The sequence below is a fragment of the Terrapene carolina genome, unplaced genomic scaffold, assembly GCF_002925995.2.
Source record: "Terrapene carolina triunguis isolate 2854851 unplaced genomic scaffold, T_m_triunguis-2.0 Scaffold69, whole genome shotgun sequence".
Lineage (NCBI taxonomy): Eukaryota > Metazoa > Chordata > Testudines > Emydidae > Terrapene > Terrapene triunguis.
Genome location: NW_020664420.1, coordinates 29,156,931 through 29,172,659, shown reverse-complemented (window position 1 = coordinate 29,172,659; position 15,729 = coordinate 29,156,931).

The following is a 15,729-nucleotide window of genomic DNA, read 5'->3' as shown; positions in this document are numbered from 1 at the left end:
GAGACTTCCACTGGCATTAGTCTGCATGGCAGATGGTACTTACTTGGATGTGGCGCATGGAGTCTCTGGTGTGACTTGTCTTTAAAACAAAAATCACTGGACCCGATTCCACTCCCCCGCCCAGGCTTCCTATACTACTATGGTGGCATGCAGGGACTCTACAGAAACTGCAATGGCCCCTGAGGAATTTTCCCCTGGTGAAGGAGCAGACTAGAGTCAGCATATACATCCTTATGGTGATCCTCTTCATAGTGCTTGGTATCAGGGTGTGTCCAGGTTTGGAGGAGGGGCTGAAATCTTCCACACTGGCAATTATTGGTTGAAGAGCAGCCCAGTGGTATCTGCGGAGGTTGCCATATACTAGAATCAGGAGCTACTCTGTCCCTGAAGCCCAGAGTCAGGAAGGTTCAATAACTTTTGCCCCATCTCCTTCTGGGCTATGCTTTCTGTCCTCTACTTCCTGAGTTGCACGGAACATTATCTGTTCTACACCATTCAGCCATAGGGCTATACTGCTATCGTTACTTGAGCACCTGTGTAGCTAATGAGGCCACCACTGTCTTCACTGAAATTCATGTCACAAGCAGAACATTCTGACATAAGCAGACATATACATTTCTTTTGCTCATCAAGCACGAAGTGGAAGAAAAGAGACAATTCTGCTTGCAGATTGCAGAAATAGAATAATGTATTCCAGCAGTTTCAATGAGGTCCCAGAATCTCTTTAGATATATAGATTACTTTATTTATTATATAGCAATATAATTCCCAGGCAGAGGCTCCTGTTCATGCACAAGCATAATTCTCATTAATGCTAATTGGTTTTTCATTTACACATCAAAAGGAAAACATATTCCTAAATGCTCACTGATCTATATATTTTTTATTACAATAACTCTTGTATACAAGTATGGAATACTTCCTCTAAAAATATTTAAATCATCTAGCTTTTCCTGAAGCATTTTAATATGGGCATAAGAGTCTCAACCAGTAAAAGTACAGATATGCATTCATTCTCCGGAAAACACTCGTCATGCAGAGCCACCTCTGCTGTCCTTCTCTATGTATCATGGACTGATCCCATAGATGATATAATAAAAATGATAACAACAGGCTAATTACTACAGCCCCTGAGGCTGCCACAGTCACATTCATGTTATCTAAGTGTTATTTAAATATAAAGTTTTATTACATAACCGTTCTTTATCTGTGGCGAAAGTAGCGGGTTTCCCCCCAAACCAAGACATTTCTGGGGGGGGTTAGTTTTTTTTTTTTTTTTACTTTATTTTTGCAGATTAAGTCTTTAGTTGTATTATTAAAATCACTTGTATAGTTCCTGGGGCATTTCTTTTAAAAGATGCTATTTTAGGCAAATTTTAATTACAATTAATATCTTCAATACACCTCTACCCCGATGTAATACAACCCCATATAACACGAATTCGGATATAACACGGTAAAGCAGTGCTCCAGGGGGGTGGGGCTGCGCACTCCGTCAGATCATCAAGTTCGATATAACGCGGTTTCACCTATAACGCGGTAAGATTTCTTGGCTCCCGAGGACAGCGTTATATCGGGGTAGAGGTGTATATGAGCAAGTTAACTTATCCAGAAACCCCACATGTGTTAAGCTATCATTTATATTATCTGAGCTGACTAATATAACCCTCTCCCCTACATTCATTTAAATAACATCTGGGGTTCCATTCTTTCTATAGTCCAATTTTTCCCCTCTCAGATAACAATGCACATGCAAGGAACCTGAAAAGTTGAAGAGCTGTGATTTTGATAGAGTGAATATTGCTCTATTCAGAGTCAGATGCCCTCCAAAAGGGTGGAGAAGAGGCTGGGCCTGATTGGCTGCATAGGTCAGGGATCTATGGGAAAACCTAACTTAGGCTCTGATTCAACAAAGCACTTAGGCCCATTTAAAGGCTTTGCTGAATGCAGGCCCTAAACCCTGCTGATTCCTAATGTGATGCACAATGCAGTCTGCCTCTGTTCTCCTCAGCCCCTATTTTCCCAACTCTCCTCTAGCAATTACAGTATGGTTGGCCCAGTTGCCATGCTGCCATTACGTCCTGGCTGTGCTGGTGATGGAACACAGAGGGCATGTGTGTGTGTGTTGGGGGAGGAGGGAGTGTGTTAGAGATGCGTAGGGGAAACAGAAGAGGAGCTTGGCATATAACCACACATCCCTATGACATTTCCACATTGCTCTTTCCATCTATGCTGCACAGCAGAGGAGAATGCTGGAGTCCATGTATTTAGGGTGATAGTTACAACTGGAAGGAATAGGAGACCCCTGTAAGGAGACCAGTTTAGTACCCAAGAACTGGAAGTGATTCAAAGATGTATTTAAAGATATGCATCCGGGGCTTCTGTTCACTTTGGATTTGCCTTTGTGAATTTAGCAGAGACCTTTAGCATTTACATGTTCTTTGGTTGAGTTCCTTTTTTATGGTAGTGTTTTTTAAGTGGTGTATGGGTTGAGACTTTGTGCCAAATTTTAGAGTGCAGTGAATTTTTCTGGCTGGTTTGGTGAGCAGTGAAAATAGACGTTTAAAAGAGAAGCCTGACAAACTGTTAAGTAAAGTGGCACTAGAGTGTGGTTACAGATTAGAAACACATCCCCAGTGATAGGTATGCCTGTAAATTAACAGCACAGCTTTCCACTGCTTATTCCTTCCAGTCTCCAGGATGGGTCATGATTTTGTTGTGTGATGCTAAAAGGAATTCTCACTATTTAAGAGTGGGATGTTTAGACATGCCCTTCACCTTCTATTATGAAATCCTATTTGAAGGTGGTTACTAACCAACAGTGACTAAACTTCCATTCAGCATTCAGTGATGTAAGCTGTGTCAAAGCCCTGGCAGACAAGCATGACCTAACACAGTCTCGAATTCCTGAAGCAATCTTTTTTCCTTAACGCTGACTTTTCATAATTATTTCCAACCATAATTAAATGATGTGGTTTCCCTTTCTGTTATGAATGTTCCTTTACTGAGAATAATTGTTCTACTGTTTAGTACGCACTGAATGACCTATATAGCGCCATGCGCCTACCAAATGGCTAATATGCAAATGAAATCACCTAGCAAGTTCCAGCAAACGTTATGATGTATGAGGCTGTCCTTCTCTTTCAGCAAATGCACTCTTATTTCAAGCAGTGCTGCTTAGGTCAGAAAGCTGCAGTGGCTAATGCTGTGCCAGGTGTGCAGTGAATCGTTACAGCTGCAAAGTTTTGCTGACTTGCTTCTTCCTGGTCTAGCTTTGGACTTCTGGTTACAACCAGCACCCCATGCAGTCTGCAATTCTGTGGCCGCAGAATCTCTGGAAGAATCCATCCCTTGCTTCAGCAATGGGCACCAGAATCCAAGCCTTCAATGGGGAGGCAGGAAGGGGGAGAATCTTTCTATGCCTAATGATAGTGAAGAGAAAATTAGGCTATGTCTTCACTGCAAAAGATGTGTGTTTACATTGAGATAACTATCTCAAATAAATTCACCCTTTTTCAATGAAGATGTAACCCTTAAACAAAATTCAATCAGATACAGCATTACCTGCCTTAGTTGACACAGCCTAAAACAGTAGCTCTCTGTGTATGGAAGAGGTGTGCATAACTATCCCTGTTAACTTTGAAAACTAATAATGCAAATTTCTCAACATTGTTAACAGTTTAACTGCTGATCATGTGAACATCCAGCTAATGTGTCTATCTCACCAACCCATGGAATCTGCCTCATTTTCCCAGGTTCCAAAAGCGCAAACTGTTCCAAACCCAAGTCCCAAAACTTTTACCTTCTTTGCAATCACTTTTAGAATACAGCGATGCCTTTTCAGTACAAAATACTTTGTATTACTGTAGGTCGAGGGCCACAACGTGCAAAACTTTGTAGCAAATTAAAAAGGTAGGGTTAGTATAAAGCTGAATTAAATAAGAGATTATTGTTCTGACTGTATTGCTCATTTTCACATTGATTGCAATAAAATCCTCCCATTTCAAAACTCTTCTGAAGCTGCCGTAGGATTGCCAGTCTGCCACACTAGAGCGGCAAGGGAAAAAATTGGATCTTGCTGCAGAGTTTCGGTCAAGCTTTCTGAGGGGATCACTGGGCCTTGGTTACAGCTAAAGAGGACAAAGTAAGGCATGAAAATGAAACTTTTAAACCTTACTGCACACGATGATTTCTTAAAACCAGTTGATGCATTTTACTTAATGGTGACTACTTATTCCTAGAGATTAATAGCCTTGAAGAATTACCCATGAACTCTAATACACTGCAGAGCCATCAACCCTGCTCTTGGTTCTGTCCGCCTGTATCTGCCTTTGTTTACCGATTAGTCCATTCCCTCCCCCTTTCCCCTCCCTCAAACATCTTTGCATTTTCTCCCATAATGTCTCTTCTGCATGGGCAGAAGTCCTCATAAAAATCCACAGTCATTCCATTGTCCTCCTCCAGAACCCTTCTTAAAAGTCACCTGCAGCTTGACGCTTACAAAACACTGAACAATGGCTAGGCAGTTGGTGAGCTGTATTTGCTGCTTATTATACTCAACTGATCATTCCATCATCCCCTCTTAGTTTTTTGTTGTCAGTCAGCTGTTGTCTTGTTATGTGCATTCGTAAGCTCTTTCAGGCAAAGATTCTCTTTTTTTTAATTGCAAGTATCTAGCATAATGGGGCCCTGAATAGTAATTGGAGTGTCTAGATGTTACCACAGTACAAATAATAAGAATAACGTAAGAATCTAAAGTTTAGTTTCCTCTGCATGTTTAGTTATCATGTCATAATAAATGCTACTGTACCGTGAAATGAAATTTTTGTATCAGTGAAACATTTACACATTAATGGTGCTAACTACAAGCTAAATTAGGAAAATCTTCCCTATTTTTAAACTTAAAATGTCTTTATTTGCTGAACTGGAGGCTGTAGATTTGACTCTACAGGCCCACCTGGGCCTTTCTGAAAGATGTGATAAAAGAAGCATAATTTTGGTTATGAATTTTTGAGATAAGTCCAGGAGGGGATGAAAAGTTCGAGCTAATTTAATTCCTATAACTACTGTAAGTATGAAGGAAATTTCTTAACTTAGCTTGGAATCATTCCCACCTATGGTGTGATCATCATGTACAGTATTCACTTTTGACTTGTATTAAGGAAGGGCAAAAAATCATCACTTCCAAAATAAATCGAAAGGGTTGCATTTTACTTAAGACAAAAAACATAAAAGTTATTAGTTCAGAATTTGACCTAAATATATTAAAATGTGTTTTATTTGTAGAAAAGCTTTAATCAAGCATTAGCAAGGGCCAGTGTTTTATTCTTGAGAGAGAGGTCTGCTGGTTAGCATTCAGACTGGAAGCACTGTTCTGCCCCGACTTGCTATTTGACCCTAAAGTCACTTAACCTCTTTAGGTCTCTGTGGAAGGCTGGCCCAATAAATGAAGTAGGACCAGGGCCCCTGTGCATGAACAGGTGCTTCCATTTAGCCAATTAAGGAGGTGGGACAACACCTGAAGGCTATAAAGGACCAGGGAGACTCTGAGAGACCTGCTGAGTCAGAGCTGCCTGGGTCAGGCAGGAGATGAGACCTAGTGAGTCAAGGCTCCCTGGTAGGAGGAAAAGATGAGAGCTGCTAGAGCCAGAAAGCGTTTCCTGGGGGAAGGCTGAAGACAGGAGAACAGCAAGAGGGGTTAGCTGGCTGACCTTCCTCAGCCAGGGCCAGAGGGCTGAAGGCAGGAGGAGCAGCAGCAGCAGAGGGAGATGGCCAGAGTGGGATGAAGGCAGGTGAGTAGTGGGTGGGTTTACCCAGTGATGTCCCCACACTGAAAAGCTGGATCCAGGGGAACAGTGAGAGGGCTGTGGGGGAGAGGGGAAGTGAGGGAAGCTCCCCTGGTGAGGATGATCTCCTAGCAGAGAGGCTGGGTGGGGGGTCCTGTTGGGAAGAGCGGGGTTGTACTCCAGCTGGAAGGGCTGGGGTGGCTGTCCTGGCAGAGGTATAGATGTGGACTGATGAGGAGCCTAACTGCTGCAGAAGGTGCCAGAATGTGGTATGTCATGTTGTGGGACTTTAAAGACTATATGCACTGGGATGGTAAATGGGCTATGTTGGAGAATTCTGATTTGCACTATGGTTTTAATAATAAATTGGCTTCAAGGAAGAGTATCATTGAAGCACAAGAGCCTGAAGTGGAGTCCTTGGGTTATTTGATAGGGAAAGCAGAGGTAGGAGTGCCTGTTGTGCTGCAGCCTTCTGCAAGCTGGCACTCTAGTTGTGGCCTCTCTTTGACAGCCTCCCTTTACTGGTAGGTGAAATGGGTGCAATTGACTTTCTCACAGTGGTGTTGTGATGCTCAGTTAGCCAACTGTAAAACTTCAAACAAATGTATGAGAGATCACAGGATGAAAGGGGCTAGTGTAATTATTAAATATGTTTGACAAACACACACAAGCTTATTTTTCATCAAGATAAACTTTGGGACTTTATTGAGAAAGTAGATTGTCTGGATGATCACTAGTGATGCATTTGTATTAGAGAATTCTCTTTTTTTAAAAAAACAACAACAAACCTCTAAGTATGCTGGATAAGAGTCTACCTGTGCCAATAGGATAATTAATTACTTAAAAATAATATGGTTCTGAAGATTTTTTTGATGTGTGCCAAAGGCTGACACACCATCTGTAACTTCAAAGAACCTTGAAACACAAGGAAATGGTTGGATAAGGTAACCAATGAAGTATTATGGCATATGGCAAGAAAAACTAAATAAATGATAGTTTTTTATGACCTTAGGCAAAGTCACTGGGAAATTAGACTTGTGAAAACAAATGTCACAAAAGAAAAGCCATATCTCCTCTGTATTTTTTGCCCTTATTTACTTTTAGTATGAATCCCTGCTTCCACAGCTATACCCATTGATTTGAAAGGAAACAATTTTTTTCCAACTGTCATTTGTACAGCATCTGGTCTTTCATTTGGATTGGGAATTTCTCATGCTGTGCCCAGTACTAATACTGAGAGAGGGTTTAGTGAAAGATGGAATTAATTATGGGGAGGAAAAGGGAGGGAATGCTCTTACTATCTGTCTGACATAACAGCTATTAAAGTGTTTTACTGATGCTCTTTAACATTTAATGTACCTTCCAAAAAGTCAGTACATGATAAATTTGCAAATAGGTGTTCTATACCGTAGCCCTGGACACATTTAGCAAGGAGCACAAGCTAAACTTCATATGTGTGAATCTGGCATTGCTTCACGCGTGAAGCAGGTACATATCAGGTACAGAGCCCATTACTTGCAGTAACTAAGAAATAAACTGGAATCTCTAAAGCTCTATGGAATACAATTTGGGCAACATGAAATCAAAGAAATAATAAGTAAGGGTACAATCCTCTGACCCTTACACGTGTGAGTAATGCCATGGAACTACTCAAGTAAGGGTTGCAGGACTGGACTGCATGTTGTTGCTTAGGGACTAATGTGCAAAAGGAGTTCAGCTCCTAACTTCCACTTTCCTAATGAAATCAGAGGATTCGGCCCTCTCTGGATTGGTAATGTAAGAGGCTTTCTGGTACCTCCTAGACTGCTGGTTTGAACTGATCCTGACAGTTATTCTAGATGTTAGGTTCATGGCATACAAAAAAATTGGAGAGGAAAACTATAAAATACCCTTCCCGGAAGATTGCTAAGTATCACAACTTAGAATTCAACACAATAACATACAAGAACCTCAAGATGGAGAGAAACAAAGCAAGCTTCCCCTAAAAAATAAGCACAACTCAATCCACATTACTCTAGGCTTGTTGTATGCATAACTGAATGCAGCTACCTAGGCTGCATGCTTCCCTACAAAGCCCACTAGCCTACAACCAAGACCAGTAACAATCCCATGTCCATAGCATTTAAAATAATTATCATTTTAGTACAGCTTTCAATATGCCATCCTACACAACACCCATGCAGTGTCACACCACCACCTCTCTGCAGGTGCGGAGGGCTGTTCACATGGAGTAACTTGCAGGATCCAGACCTAAGAGGTGTTGCCCTCTGATGGCTATTCAGTGGTATGGGTTGAAAGGTCTGTGTTCCTGTTTTCTAGTGAACAGATGTCTACATCACAAGGTCATGATCCCATTTGACACCTTTTGCTAGAAGGCTCAGCAGTGAATGCGGGAGGGAAACCATCCTCTATGCCACAGACACCGCATCTCACTCGGAGACTAGAGAGAGTTGCATGGTGCTGGATTTTTCTCTCCCCATTTGTATCCCACTGTCTGTTCTACTTTGTGTCCTGCTGGTTGTATGGGGGGGCATATCCCCAAACTACAGATGGGTAGCTTAATAGCAAAGGAATAGCCTGGTACTGTCCATCTGCCTGAAACATGGGAAGCGACGGGTGCAGCAAGGAATGTTTTGCCAGCTGATGTTCAACTCTACTACTTCTTTTCCCAGCTAGCTGAGGTCAGGTTGCCAGATGAGTCTTTTCTGAGCTTACCAGTCCAATGCTTGCTCCATATCCACTCCATCCTCCCTTATGCAGTCTGTCTATTGTTTTCTTGGCCATCTTGTTATTCTCTGCCTGTGAACTCCAATCTCAGGATTCACTTTATCCATTCTTCTGGGGGAAGGGGGCGGGGAGTTACAATCTTAGACTATGATGGGACAACAGGTGCAGTAAACAAACCAACATACTGGGCAAGGAGCAATATGATTTGGTGGTTGGGCTTTTCATGTTGCAGCTGTGCACCAGCATTAGGTGGACCACCGTGACCTCAGCCCTCACACATTTCTTTTAAATGGCAATGCTAAGGATTAAGTATAGTTAAATAGTAGTAATTATTTAGATGTGCATGGCAATTTACAGAATAGGCTTATCAAGCCTAGGTAACATACAATGACTCATTTAGCAGGTTATTTTGTTTTTCACATGTGGGTTATTTTTGAATCCATGTACAAAACTTTACACTTCATTATGTAAATGTAAACACAGTAACTGAATTCAAGGGTGTCAATGGGACTTGATTTCTATGGTGTTACTTTACATTTACATTAACATAAAGAAAGCAGAATTTGGCCTATGGTAGCATCCCTTAGGGGTTCTATAAACTTCTCTAGAATCTGGTGAAATAATTCCAGAGAATTTGGCCAAGTTTCTCCCAGATCCCTCCAGGAAACATAGTTACCATTTATTTCTACTTTTTAGCTAGTACTGCAACTTCCTTCTGGACAGCAAAAAAACCAAAACCAACCAAAAAACCCCTCTCCATTCAATCATTAATGTGGTGATGTACAGACACTCTGATATCCTATATCCTGTCAACTGCTAACAGTGCCTCAAGACACTGTCTCCAATTTCTCTTTTGCCTTCAGGGTTGCACTGCATGATAACTTTCTTTTGGGATTAGGGATGTCTGAGACTGCAAGGCAAAATGATAGTGCCTCTTCGTCAAACTAGTCTAGTAGAAGAGAGGTAGAATGGTGTAGTACTTAATTATAGTAATGAACCTGGCCAGGGTGTTCATTAGAAGGCATCTGGTGCATACCTTGGGTGTGGTGTGAGGCAGAAGGATGAATCTGGCCCAGATGCTGCATGTAATTGAGTCTTTGGGGCAATCTTAACATTTTGCAAGAAATATTGAAATCAAAGGACAGTCCCTAAATCTATGCCATTGCCTGGAATTTCTGCATTGTGAATTTCCAGTGACTGTAAATGACAACCAGAGTAGAGGCTCCTAAGCTATTAGCTGTGTTCAACCAAAGACAGGAAAAGTCTTTCTAGCAAACTGGTAACACTGGCTTTAGATAAATAGCTGGATTAGGCAAACTAGGACAGTATGTACCACAATTAAGACTGCAGCACTGGAGCTGTGGTTAACCAACTTAAAAGCAATTGGTCCTGTGGTAGCATTGGTTTTTAAGCAGAGCAAGGCGAGCTCTGCTTTAGACTTGATGGGACTACATGGCCCAGTCTTTGTAGTGCAACTGACTACCTCTGCTAATCAACCAAGCAGACTGAAGCTCTTCTGCTAAGGAAGGAGGCACTTTCATTATTGGTTTAGGGTATCATCCACAATGTGCTAGGCACTTTCAAGAAAGATAAGAAGGCTGGATGCCTGCTCAGTCAGCTCACAATCTAAGCACAGACAGCACCCGTTCAAAGTTATGGTCTTCTTTCTTTGACTCAGAATTGGAAAGTGTGAAGTGTCAGTCACTGAACCAGGCAATGAGTTTAACTGCCAGAGTAGATTTGATGGCTCTCCCATCTCTTGACTTGGAGAGATGTAATTAAATGCAAAATCAAGCAGGAACTGAGAAAATTCTTTTATAAAAGTTCTTGGTTTATTAAAACTTGGATACCATGTCACTCTATGGAAGTGTTTCAATAAGAAAGATCTCTTACAGTAGTTGAAGCTACCAGCTAAGTTATTTACTCCTCAGCTGCTTTGTGGCTGTATTTTGCTTTGCTTTCCCCATCAAGTCAGATAACTAAATTAGATGATAAAGAAAACCACGAGGGATGTAATCTAAGCCATGATAGCAGCAGTAGATATGTCTACACTACGCAGCTTTTAGCGACATAGCTGTGTTGCCACAGCTGTACCGCTAGAAGTCGTGCAGTGTAGCCGCTGTTTGTTGGCTCTCCTTCCGAGAAAAAACTTCCACCCCCAACGATCAGCATTTGCGTTGTCGGCAGGAGAGTGCTCCTGCCAACAATGCACTGTTCACTCTGGCACTTGTCATGGCAAAACTTTTTTCTTTCAGGGGAGGGGAGGTTTAACGCCCCTGAAAGACAAAAGTTTTGTCGTTCAGTTGCCAGTGTAGACATAAGCGACACCTGGTGCCTAGAAAGGAGGCAAAGGAGAGAATAGGAAAGAATTGCTGGGCTTGCCCCACAGCAAGTTTTCACATTTAGGCCTGCTCCTGCTAAAGCCAGTTGGAGCTTTGCCCTCAACTCAAATGGGAGCAGAATTTGGCTGCCTTTTCCTTATCTCCTTCAGTTATTTGTAAGCAAAGTCTAATGTTCCCATTCAGTGTTATAGGAATGGATAATAATTTGACTAAGCAACTAATTTCACACAAAAAAGGGGTGAAACAAAATGACTGGGCTGTCTACATACCTTAAAAGTAAAATATTTAATATGGCCCAACCGGCTTCACTGATGAAGACAATAATTAAAAGTTCAGTCTACTCTAGGTGGAGCACAACTCTAGCTAAGATTGCACCAGTGTTTCCAACTGCTCACCCTTTCTGAAAATCTCTGGCTGATGTAGTCCAGACCTGGTTGTCATCATATTCTAACAAGCACCCCTTTCTAGCCATCCACTAGGACTGATGTAAAGGGAACCCAAGCCTTTCTGTTCTGGACCCCTGGAGTGTTTCAAACTCCTGCGGCCTGAATGGAGTCTCACCACTGCCTCAATCTTGGGGTCCCTATGCATTCTCTGAGTGCAGACCTCCTCTGTGGCACTCCTCCCTTCAAGTATTGGAACCCACTGTGCAGCTACCTAGTCCTGGCCACAGCGCTGACTCTTCAGACTCCCCTGTGCTTGAACACACCCCTTTCTCCCAACCTAACTCCACGCAAAGGTGTGAAGCTTCTGGTTTACCCAGGGAGCACACAGTAGTTGTGAAGTAGTCAGCACACTTTGTACAATCTAACAATATGCTCTTATATTTAATCTTGTAAAGCACAGGAGACTACAGATCATATATTGCATTTAGGATGGTTTCATTGTTTTGTAACTCATTAGCTGGGGAATCATCTGTGCTCTGCAACACAGGATCTGCTAGCCTGCCCCTTCAGCAGCCTCCCTCTGGTACAGACACCCCCACACACACCCCTCCCCCTGATTTTTCACACTGGCTTCTGCTCAAAGATGACTTTCTGCCCCAAGGCTTGTGCAAAGAAACAGATTGACTATCTCTCTCTGAAAAATACGTTCCCCATCACACAATACTATTACTTTTCTTGAACAGCTTTAGTGCCAAAAAAGCTCTGGACAGAAAGTTAAAACTTGGCAGAGAGAGAGAATGCTCAAGGAGGAAATGCGCCATGCAGTGTTTAAATGAAAACTGGTGTGATCTGAATGAGTTATGAAGGATTCACAATTGCACTTCCCATATCCACAGTAGTTTGAGTATAACTTCATGTTTAGCCTTTTTAACCCTTCTAGGCCATGAAGACTGCGTGCACATGCATAGTTAGGGTAGCTGCATGGTAAATGAGAGCATCTCCCAAGGAGTGCAATAAGTGAAACATAATTAGATAAACCCTTCCAGGTTTGCTTCCCTTATTCTTCTTCTCCTAAATGTTGTCCATGGTGGGAATTTGTATTCTGAAAGTTGTAAGTCACTAGAGGGCTTAAATTATGGTGTGATTCTCATGAACCTTTTATGCTGGCACTTGTTCTCTGGCCACATGCCCGATGCAATACTGTACATGAATTATTACACATTAACTCCTAACCTGTCATGTCTTACTAACATTTCAAGTTCTTATTCAACACGCTTGTGTTTGAGGAATTTATGCTCTTCTTACTTTGAAAGTCTACACAGGGGCTATTGCAGATGGAAATTAGTGTACTTTGGAAGTCAAATATTTAGCAACGGGGGGATCAAAGTCAAAAATGTACTGAATTGTGTACAATACTTTTGCTGTATAGGTTCTGCAACTCTCTACCCACCAAATTAATATGTCACATAGCTGTTGTGCACAGTTGCTTTGAGCTAAAATAAAAGAAACAATACATAGTTTTAAAAAACCATGCAGACAACATAACATCTTGGAGAATAGGTTCAAAGGGATTCCAAATGCAGTCTTGGAGTTATAATAATGGTGCAAAATCCCCCTGTCCTCACCTGAATAGAATCGTGAGTCAGGAGAATAGGAGTTTCACATCCTTCCGTATGATTCATAGATTCCCAGGCCAGAAGGGACCATTGTGATCATCTAGTCTGATGTGCTGTCTAACACAGGCCATAGGACTTCCCTAAAATAATTACTAGAGCATATCTTTTGGAAAATCACCCAGTCTTGATTTAAAAGTTGTCAGTGATTTACCAAGACCCTTGGTAAATTTTTCCAATGGCTAATTATTTTCACCATTAACAATTTACACTTTTATTTCCAGTCTGAATTTGTCTAGTTTCAGCTCTGAGCCACTGGACGGTGATCTATCTTTCTTTACTAAATAGAGCCCATTATTAAATATTTGTTCCCCATGTAAATACTTATAGACTGTAATCAAGTCACCCTTTAACCTTCTCTTTAAGATAGCCAGCTCTTTGTATTGGTCACTAAGGCATGTATTCTAATCCTTTAATCATTCTCATGGCTCTTCTCTGAACCCTCTTCAATTTATCAACATTCTTCTTGACTTGTGGGCACCAGAACTGGACACAGTTCCAGCTGCAGTTGCACCAGTGCTAAATACAGAGGTAAAATAACCTTTTTCCTCCTACTTGAGATTCCCTAGTTTATACGTCCCAGGATTGCATTAGCTCTAGGATGACCAGATGTCCTAATTTTATAGGGACAGTCCTGATTTTTGGGTCTTTGTCTTATATAGGCTCCTATTACCCTCTCACCCCATCCCGATTTTTCACATTTGCTGTCTGGTCACCCTAATTAGCTCTTTTGGTCACATGGGGAGCTCTGGGCATCATAAAGGATAGTCACCTGACCAAGTATCTTTCAGAGTCACTGCTTCCCAGGATAGAATCCACCATCCTGTAAATATGTTCTACATTCTTTGTTCCTAGATGTATACATTTACACTGTTTGGTTGTGCCCAGTTTACCAAGCAATCCAGGTCACTCTGTATCAGTGACCTGTTCTCTTCATTCTGTATCACTCCCCCAGTTTTTGTATCATCTGCAAACTTTATCACTGTTTTTTTTTTTTTCTTCAAGGTCATTGATTAAAATGTTAAATAGCATAGGGCCAAGATCCCTGTGGGAACCCACATGAAATGCACCTGCTTGATGACAATTCTCCCTTTATGATTACATTTTGAGACTTATCAGTTAGCCATTTGTCAGGATCTGGAATCATTGCTTGGCCAACTTCTGTGCAGACCAAATGAATGTGGAGGAATCCTCAATCTGAGAAGAGAAGTAAGTTGTTGTAACTATACTCGGTAAAAGTCAGTTAGCTTTGCTGTCTGGAGTTTTCCTGAATAAATGCATACTGGTATATCTTCTAATTTAATACCTTAAAATTCACTTGAACACATTGAATTCTAATTTATAGTCAGGATCCTCCTTTTTAAGGTCTTAGCTGAGTTGTAACATATTTATCTCTGAGACTCTGTCTCGGCATGCCCAGCGTAGTCACATCACAGCTGTTTGCCATGTAGGTGCTGGAGCAGAGCTCTTGATGGGACTAGAGACCTGACTGAGCACAAATCTTCCCATCTTTAGGGTGCATGGTAATCCGTATATAGTTGTGCAGGCCTTCTACTAGCAGATGTAGAGAACCAGCTGGGAATCACCCCCTGGATGGACCCCACACAGGCCTTTTCCCTTTTAAGTAAGAAACCTTGACTGAGAGTGGAGAAGTGGTTATTTTTTGTGTGAATCTGATGTATTTCCAATTCATATACTGTTTGCTCAGATACTGCTGCGATGAGTGTCTTAAAAATGCAGATGCAGAAGTAACAAGTCATAAATGTTTGCTTACTCATGGCCATTCTGACTCCCTTTTTAGGCATGCACTCTTAAACACTGAAGGAATTTCTTTATGCTGCCTGAACAAGCCATAAACTAGAACCACATCATAAGGGCACCCTCTGCGTTCTAAAACCACCAAAGCACTGTGAGCATGGTGATGCAGTCACTTGAATCTTTGCTGAGGTATAGATCAGGTTCTGTGTTTGGCTAGAATCAGCTCTCCGTTCTGTGGCCAGATACTATGGCGATGGGTGCACTTCAGTATAGATACCTGAAGAGACCAAGACCTACAAAAACATGAAGTATCAGCAGGCTCAGCACCAAGCCTGCATTCTTAGAACAAGCACAGAGGTATAAGTTGGTCAATGGCACAATGAAAATCTGCATCTTCTAAGGCCTGATCAACACACAGGTTTTGTACTAATGTAACTATGGGTTAAGTGTGTGGTGGGTTTTTTCATTGATATAGGTATACCAGTACAACCCCTACTGTGGCCTGCAGTTTTACTGGCATAAAGGTGTCTTTGTACCTGTATAGCGTATCCCCCTTCCCTTCTAGGAATTGCTATGCCAGTATAAAGCCCCTTTTTACTGCTATAGTTGCATCTCCTCTAGGGCCATATCACTTTAACTCTTCCTGCGTAGTTACAGTGGTACAACTCTTGTGTGTAGACAAAGCCTTAAGCTTTGCCTCACATGGTTTGCACAACACCTCAGCATGTTAATTAGACTTAATGATATTGCATAGAAAACTAACTAAAACTTCAGAAGCTCTTGAAAACTTGATGCCTCCACCAATTAACAGCAATGATAACAAAACAGTCACTTTACAGCAATACGGTGTGGCTTATTCATGTTTCTGGAGGTGAAGACATCAAAATGTGAGTTAACAAATACACTTATGGGAGAAAAATATGGTACAAAAACACATCCAATGACTTGTTTATACCTGAGTCTTATTTGGTTTATCATCCCTTTCCTCAGTTCCCTGTTTTGTTGACTTTTGGCCAAGGAGGGCTGGATGGGAGTCCCCCTATGAGTCCATCAAAGC